General features: G+C 39.3%; 1 non-coding gene across 1 annotated transcript; it reads left to right on the forward strand.

Annotated features, from left to right (window-relative positions):
• The first annotated feature begins 8,048 nt into the window (after positions 1–8,048).
• On the forward strand, positions 8,049–8,156 carry LOC148571687 (small nucleolar RNA R71). The gene has a single exon (XR_015908686.1). It is a non-coding gene; the product is annotated as a small nucleolar RNA R71 (small nucleolar RNA).
• The last annotated feature ends 1,124 nt before the right edge of the window (positions 8,157–9,280 follow it).

A 9,280-nucleotide genomic window follows, 5' to 3' on the forward strand; every position in this document is an offset into this window, starting at 1 on the left:
GGGAGGTCGGTCAGTACCTGACTTCCGGAGGTAATTTCTCTTCCTTAACACCAATAAAATAGAATATTTAGTTAGTTTTTCTTTTTTTTTTTTTAGAATAGGATAGATTGCATAGTAATAGGTTAATTGCATGCATGTTCTACTTGATTAAAAAGACAATAAGTTTCTCCTAAGACCTGAAATTTTTTACTAATTTAAATCAAAACCTTTATGTTAAATTTGTTTGAAGTTGTAATTGGAACATGGTTTTCAAGCTAAGAAACACACAACCTGTGAGACTTTGAGCCCAAATACATGGTTACATTATTTAACCGTAATTATTTTATTCTTGTGTGTTTACTTCTCTATGATTGTAATTTGAATTTTGTTTTATCCTATATGTCCAATGTTAATGTGTTATATGCATGCATATGATTGAGGCCATTATTTGTTTAGCTCACTTATCCCAAATAAGCCTACCCTTGAAATTACCGTTGTTAGCCACTTTGAGCCGTTTTAATCCCATTTATTCTACATTTTACCACGTTACTAACCTTAAGCGGAAAAACAATTAAATATCCCAACTGAATCTTTGGTTAGCTTAAGATAGAAATTGTGTGCTAATTGAGTATGAGAAGATTGTGGGAACCAGGGTTAATAAAGGAATGTATCATGATGGGAATTTGGGTACCTACTCATGCGAACCCATAAAAGAAAATTAAAAATCTACGTGCATTGATAAGCTATGTTTATTTTTTTAAAAAAAATAAAAATAAAAATAAAAATAAATAAATAAATAAATAAATAAATAAATAAATAAATATAATTACACTACTTCTGAAAAAGAGCTCTTAGCTATTGTGTTCGCTCTGGATAAATTCTGAGCCTATTTACTTGGTACTAAAGTAGTAGTGTACTCAGACCACGCAGCTCTAAAGTACTTATTAGCTAAAAAGGAGTCCAAACCAAGGCTTATACGTTGGATACTACTACTACAAGAATTTGATTTAGAAATTAAGGATAGGAGTGGTAACCAGAATCTAGTGGCAGACCATTTGAGTCGCCTTGAGCACATTAAGGATGCATCCACTCCTATAAATGATAATTTCCCATTCGACAACTTACAAGCAGTATCTGAAGTAGTCCCTTGGTATGCGCCTGTAGCTAATTATCTAGTCAGCCGCACTTTTCCTCCAGACTTTACTAAGTATCAAAGAGACAAGCTAAAAAGCGAGTCAAAATATTATATATGGGATGACCCATATTTATGGAGGTGTGGTGCTGACCAGGTAATTAGACGATGTGTGCCTCAATCAGAATTCCAGTCTATTTTAGAGGCCTGCCACTCATCTAAGAGTGGAGGACATTTCGGTCCTCAAAGAACAGCTAGAAAAATTTTAGACTGTGGATTCTGGTGGCCTACTCTTTTTAAAGACGTTGCTGAATTTTGCAAATCTTGTTCCTGGTGCACGAAATTGTGATCTCTGGTAATGGCTCCAAAAACTTGGTGCTCTAATCTCAATTCATAATTTGTCACAACTTCGATACAACTAACCAGCAAGTGCACTGGGTCATCCAAGTAATAAACCTTACGTGAGTAGGAGTCGATCCCACGGAGATTGTTGTTATGAAGCAAGCTATGGTCACCTTGTAAATCTCAGTCAGGCGGATAATAATTGATTATGGAGTTTTCAAAAATAATACTAATTAAACAGAAAATAAGGATAGAAACACTTATGTAATTCATTGGTGAGAATTTCAGATAAGCGTGTAGAGATGCTTTCGTTCCTCTGAATCTCTGCTTTCCCGCTGTCTTCATCCAATCAGTCTTACTCCTTTCCATGGCTGGCTTTATGCAAGGGCATCACCGTTGTCAATGATTACCTCCCCTCCTCTCGTGAAAATGGTCCAAATGCTCTGTCACAGCACGGCTAATCATCTGAGGTTCCCGATCATGCTAGAATAGGATTCACCCTCCTTTTGCGTCTGTCACTACGCCCAGCAATCGCGAGTTTGAAGCTCGTCACAGTCATTCAATCCCAGAATCCTACTCGGAATACCACAGACAAGGTTTAGACTTTCTGGATTCTCATGCATGCCGCCATCAATCTAGCTTACACCACGAAGATTCTGATTAAGAGATCCAAGAGATAATCATTCAATCGAAGGTAGAACGGAAGTGGTTGTCAGGCACGCGTTCATGGGGAATGATGATGATTATCACGTTCATCACATTCAGGTTGAAGTGCGAATGAATGTCTTAGAAGCGGAATAAGTTGAATTGAATAGAAAAATAGTAGTACTTTGCATTAATCTTTGAGGAACAGCAGAGCTCTACACCTTAATCTATGGAGTGTAGAAACTCTACCGTTAAAAATACATAAGTGAAAGGTCCAAGCATGGCCGAGAGGCCAGCCCCCATGATCTAAGAACCAGGCGTCCAAAGATGTTCAAAGATACAATCCCGGATTCAAAGATGATCAAAAGATGTCTAATACAATAGTAAAAAGTCCTATTTATAATAAACTAGCTACTAGGGTTTACAAAAGTAAGTAATTGATGCATAAATCCACTTCCGGGACCCACTTGTTGTGTGCTTGGGCTGAGCTTGAATGTTACACGTGCAGAGGTCATTCTTGGAGTTGAACGCCAGCTTTTGTGCCAGTTTGGGCGTTGAACTCCATTTTGCAACTTGTTTCTGGCGCTGGACGCCAGAATTGGGCAGATAGCTGGCGTTGAACGCCAGTTTGCGTCATCTAAACTTGGGAAAAGTATGGACTATTATATATTGCTGGAAAGCCCTGGATGTTTACTTTCCAACGCAATTGGAAGCGCGCCATTTTGAGTTCTGTAGCTCCAGAAAATCCATTTTGAGTGCAAGGAGGTCAGAATCCAACAGCATCAGCAGTCCTTCTTCAACCTCTGAATCTGATTTTTGCTCAAGTCCCTCAATTTCAGCCAGAAAATACCTGAAATCACAGAAAAACACACAAACTCATAGTAAAGTCCAGAAATGTGAATTTAACATAAAAACTAATGAAAACATCCCTAAAAGTAACTAGATTCTACTAAAAACATACTAAAAACAATGCCAAAAAGCGTATAAATTATCCGCTCATCACAACACCAAACTTAAATTGTTGCTTGTCCCCAAGCAACTGAAAATCAAATAGGATAAAAAGAAGAGAATATACTATGAATTCCATACTATCAACGAAACATAGCTCCAATCAGATGAGCGGGACTTGTAGCTTTTTGCCTCTTGAATAGTTTTGGCATCTCACTTTATCTATTGAAGTTCAGAATGATTGGCATCTATAGGAACTCAGAGTTCAGATAGTGTTATTGATTCTCCTAGTTCAGTATGATGATTCTTGAACACAGCTATTTTATGAGTCTTGGCCGTGGCCCTAAGCACTTTGTTTTCCAGTATTACCACCGGATACATAAATGTCACAGACACATAATTGGGTGAACCTTTTCAGATTATGACTCAGCTTTGCTAAAGTCCCTAATTAGAGGTGTCCAGGGTTCTTAAGCACACTCTTCTTTTGCTTTGGACCTTGACTTTAACTGCTCAGTCTCAAGTTTTCACTTGACACCTTCACGCCACAAGCACATGGTTAGGGACAGCTTGGTTTAGCCGCTTAGGCCAGGATTTTATTCCTTTAGGCCCTCCTATCCACTGATGCTCAAAGCCTTGGGATCCTTTTTATTGCCCTTGCCTTTTGGTTTTAAGGGTTACTGGCTTTTTGCTCTTGCCTCTTGGTTTTAAGAGCTTTTGGCTTTTTCTGCTTGCTTTTTCTTTTTCTTTCTATTTTTTTCGCTATTTTTTTTCTTCTTTTTTTTTCTGCAAGCTTTGTTCTTTGCTGCTTTTTCTTGCTTCAAGAATCATTTTTATGATTTTTCAGATTATCAAATAACATGTCTCCTTGTCATCATTCTTTCAAGAGCCAACATATTTAACATTCTTAAACAACAACTTCAAAAGACATATGCACTGTTCAAGCATTCATTCAGAAAACAAAAAGTATTGTCACCACATCAATATAATTAAACTATGTTCAAGGATAAATTCGAAACTCATGTACTTCTTGTTCTTTTGAATTAAAATAGTTTTCATTTAAGAGAGGTGATGGATTCAGAGGACATTCATAACTTTAAGACAAAGTTACTAAATACTAATGATCATGTAATGAAGACACAAACATGAATAAGCACTTAACATAGAGAAAACGAAAAACAGAAAGTGAGAACAAGGAATGAGTCCACCTTAGTGATGGTGGCATTTTCTTCTTGAGGAACCAATGATGTCCTTGAGCTCTTCTATGTCTCTTCCTTGTCTTTGTTGCTCCTCCCTCATTTCTTTTTGATCTTCTCTGATTTCATGAAGGATGATGGAGTGCTCTTGATGTTCCACCCTTAGTTGTCCCATGTTGGAACTTAATTCTCCTAGGGAGGTGTTGATTTGCTCCCAATAGTTTTATGGAGGAAAATGCATTTGAGGCATCTCCGGGATCTCATGGTGATGAGCTTCCTACACCTCTTGAGCTCCATGAATGGGCTCTCTTGCTTGCTCCATCTTTTTCTTAGTGATGGGCTTCTCTTCCTCAATGTGAATGTCTCCTTCTATGAAAGCTCCAGCTGAGTAACATAGATGGCAAATAAGATGGGGAAAAGCTAGCCTTGCCATTGGGGAGGACTTTTCGGCTATTTTGTAGAGTTCAAGGGAGATGACTTCATGAACTTCTACTTCCTCTCCAATCATGATGCTATGGATCATGATGGGCCGATCCACAGTAACTTCAGATCGGTTGCTAGTGGGGATGATGGAGCGTTGGATGAACTCCAACCATCCTCTAGCCACAGGCTTGAGGTCCAGTCTTCTTAGTTGAACCAGCTTGCCCTTGGAGTCAATCTTCCATTGACCTCCTTCCACACATATGTCCATGAGGACTTGGTCCAACCTTTGATTAAAGTTGACCCTTCTAGTGTAGGGGCGCTCATCTCCTTGCATCATAGGCAAGTTAAACGCCAACCTCACATTCTCCGGGCTAAAATCTAAGTATTTCCCCCGAACCATTGTAACATAATTTTTTGGATTCGGGTTCTTACTTTGATCATGGTTCCTAGTGATCCATGCATTGGCATAGAACTCTTGAACCATTTGGATGCCGACTTGTTGGATGGGGTTTGTTAGAACTTCCCAACCTCTTCTTTGGATTTCATGTCGGATCTCCGGATACTCATTTTTCTTGAGTTTGAAAGGGACCTCGGGGATCACCTTCTTCTTGGCCACAACATCATAGAAGTGGTCTTGATGAGCTTTGGAGATGAACCTTTCCATCTCCCATGACTCGGAGGTGGAAGCTTTTGTCTTCCCTTTCCCTTTTCTAGAGGATTCTCCGGTCTTGGGTGCCATCAATGGTAATGGAAAAACAAAAAGCTTATGCTTTTACCATACCAAACTTAGAATTTTGCTCGCCCTCGAGCAAGAGAAGAAAGAATAGATGAAGAAGAAGAAGAAAATATGGAGAGGAGGGGGGAGGTGTGTTTCGGCCAAGAAGAGAAAAGAGGGTTGTGTTGTGTGAAAATGAGGAAGAATGGAGGGTTATATATAGGGAAGGGAGGGGGGGTAAGTTCGGCCATTTAGGGTGGGTTTGGGTGGGAAATTGATTTTGAATTTTGAAGGTAGGTGGAGTTTATGAGGTAGGTTTATGGGGAAGAGTGGATGGATGTGAGTGGTGAAGTGGTGATAGGGAAGAGAGATTGAGGTGATTGGTGAAGAGGTTTGGGGAAGAGTGTTTATGGGATTGTGTGAAAGAGGGATAAGAAGAAGTGAGTAGAGGTAGGTGGGGATCCTGTGGGGTCCACAGATCCTGCGGTGATCCTGTGGGGTCTACAGATCCTGAGGTGCTCAAGGAATTACAACCTTGCACCAAATTAGGCCTGCAAAATGCCCTTGCACACAACTCTGGGCATTCAGCGCCAGATTGGTGCTTGTTCTGGGCGTTGAACGCCCATTTGTTGCCCATTTCTGGCGTTGAACGCCAGAACCATGCTTGTTCTGGGCGTTCAGCGCCAGCTCTTCTCCAGGGTGCATTTCTGGCATTCAGCGCCAGAACCATGCTCTGTTCTGGCGTTGAACGCCCAAAACATGCTTCTTACTGGCGTTTAAACGCCAGTAAGGTCTTCCTCCAGGGTGTGATTTTTCTTCTGCTGTTTTTGATTCCATTTTCAATTTTTATATTTTTGTGACTCCACATGATCATGAACCTAATAAAACATGAAAAACAATGAAAATTAGATAAATAAACATTCGGTTGCCTCCTAACAAGCGCTTCTTTAATGTCAATAGCTTGACAGTGGGCTCTCATGGAGCCTCACAGATGTTCAGAGCTTTGTTGAGACCTCCCAACACCAAACTTAGAGTTTGGATATGGGGGTTTGACACCAAACTTAGAGTTTGGTTGTGGCCTCCCAACACCAAACTTAGAGTTTGACTGTGGGGGCTTTGTTTGACTCTGCTTTGAGAGAAGCTTTTTATGCTTCCTCTCCATGGATGCAGAGATAGATCCTTGAGTTGTAAACACAAGGTTGTCCTTATTTATTTGAAGGATCAATTCTCCTCTGTCCACATCAATCACAGCTCTTGCTGTGGCTAGGAAGGGTCTTCCAAGGATGATGAATTCATCCTCATACTTCCCAGTATCTAGGACTATGAAATCAGCAGGGATGTAAAAGCCTTCAACCTTTACTAACACGTCCTCTACTTGTCCATAAGCCTGTTTTCTTGAATTGTCTGCCATCTCTAATGAGATTTTAGTGGCTTGCACCCTAAAGATTTCCAGTTTCTCTATTACAGAGAGGGGCATGAGGTTTATTCCTGAACCAAGGTCACACAGAGCATTAAAGATCATGGTGCCTATGGTACAAGGTAATAAGAACTTTCCAGGATCCTGTTTCTTCTGAGGCAATCTCAGTTGATCCAGATCACTTAGTTCATTGGTGAACAAGGGAGGTTCATCTCCCCAAGTCTCAATACCAAATAATTTGGCATTCAGCTTCATGATTGCACCAAAAAACTTGGCAGCTTGCTCTTCTGTAATATCCTCATTCTCTTCAGAAGAGGAATACTCATCAGAGCTGATGAATGGCATAAGGAGGTTCAATGGAATCTCTATGGTCTCTAGTTGAGCCTTAGATTCTTTTGGTTCCTCAGAGGGAAGCTCCTTATTGATCACTGGGCGTCCCAGGAGGTCTTCCTCACTGGGATTCATGTCCTCTCCCACCCTTACAGGTTCGGCCATGGTAGTTAATTCAATGGCCTTACATTCTCCTTTTAGATTCTCTTCTGTATTGCTTGGGAGAGTACTAGGAGGGATTTCAGTGATCCTTTTACTCAGCTGGCCCACTTGTGCCTCCAAATTTCTAATAGAGGACCTTGTTTCATTCATGAAACTTACAGTGGCCTTAGATAGATCAGAGACTAAGTTTGCTAAATTAGAAGTATTTTGTTCAGAGTTCTCTGTTAGTTGCTGAGTGGATGATGGAAAAGGTTTACTATTGTTAAACCTATTTCTTCCACCATTATTAAAGCCTTGTTGAGGCTTTTGATCCTTCCATGAGAAATTTGGATGATTTCTCCATGATGGGTTATAGGTGTTTCCATAAGGTTCACCCATATAATTTACCTCTGCTATTGCAGGGTTTTCAGGATCATAAGCTTCTTCTTTAGAAGATGCCTCTTGAGTACTGTTGGATGCAGCTTGCATTCCATTCAGACTCTGAGAAATCATATTGACTTGCTGAGTCAATATTTTGTTCTGAGCTAATATGGCATTCAGAGTATCAATTTCAAGAACTCCCTTCTTCATAGGCGTCCCATTACTCACAGGATTCCTCTCAGAAGTGTACATGGACTGGTTATTAGCAACCATGTCAATGAGTTCTTGAGCTTCTGCAGGCATTTTCTTTAGGTGAATGGATCCACCTACAGAAGTATCTAACGACATCTTTGATAGCTCAGATAAACCATCATAGAATATATCCAGGATGGTCCATTTTGAAAGCATGTCAGAAGGACACTTTTTGGTCAGCTGCTTGTATCTTTCCCAAGCTTCATAGAGGGATTCACCTTCTTTCTGTCTGAAGGTTTGAACATCCACTCTAAGCTTGTTCAGCTTTTGAGGAGGAAAGAACTTGGCTAAGAAAGCCGTGACCAGCTTATCCCAAGAGTTCAGGCTGTCTTTGGGTTGAGAGTCCAACCACACTCTAGCTCTGTCTCTTACAGCAAAAAGGAAAAGCATGAGCCTGTAGACTTCATGATCTACTCCATTAGTCTTAACAGTATCACAGATCTGCAAGAATTCAGTTAAGAACTGAAAAGGATCTTCAGATGGAAGTCCATGAAACTTGCAGTTCTGCTGCATCAGAGAAACTAGCTGAGGTTTCAGCTCAAAGTTGTTTGCTCCAATGGCAGGAATGGAGATGCTTCTTCCATGTAAATTGGAATTAGGTGCAGTAAAGTCACCAAGCATTCTCCTTGCATTATTATTATTTTCGGCTGCCATCTCCTCTTCCTGTTCGAAAATTTCTGTAAGGTTATCTCTGGATTGTTGTATTTTAGCTTCTCTTAGTTTCCTTTTCAGAGTCCTTTCAGGTTCTGGATCTGCTTCAACAAGAATATTCTTGTCTTTGCTCCTGCTCATATGAGAAAGAGGGACAGAAAAATAATAATAATAATAATAGGAATCCTTTTTACCATAGTATAGAGGTCCCTCTGTGAATAGAGGAAAAGAAGAAGAAGAAATTCGAACACAGATGGAAGAGGGGGTTCGAATTTGGGTGAGATGAAGTGTTAGTAGATGAATAAATAAATAGAAGGAGATAAGGGAGAAGAATTTTCGAAAATTATTTTGAAAAAGAGTTAGTGATTTTCGAAAATAGTTTTTGAAAAAGGTTAGTAGTTTTCGAAAATTAAAATAAAAAATTAAAATAATTAGTTAATTAAAAAGAAATTTTGAAAAAGGGGGAAGATATTTTCGAAAATTAGAGAGAGAGGGAGTTAGTTAGGTAGTTTTGAAAAAGATAAGAAACAAACAAAAAGTTAGTTAGTTAGTTGAAACAGATTTGAAAATCAATTTGAAAAGATAAGAAGATAGGAAGTTGTTATTTTCGAAAATTTGATATAAAAATAAGAAAAAGATTTTTGAAAAATATTTTTAGAAATTTCAAAAATAACTAAGAAAAATGGAAAAGATTTGATTTTTGAAAAAGATTTTGAAAAAGATAAGATTTT

Source organism: Arachis ipaensis, chromosome B3, assembly GCF_059453495.1.
Source record: "Arachis ipaensis isolate K30076 ecotype BB chromosome B3, ASM5945349v1, whole genome shotgun sequence".
Lineage (NCBI taxonomy): Eukaryota > Viridiplantae > Streptophyta > Magnoliopsida > Fabales > Fabaceae > Arachis > Arachis ipaensis.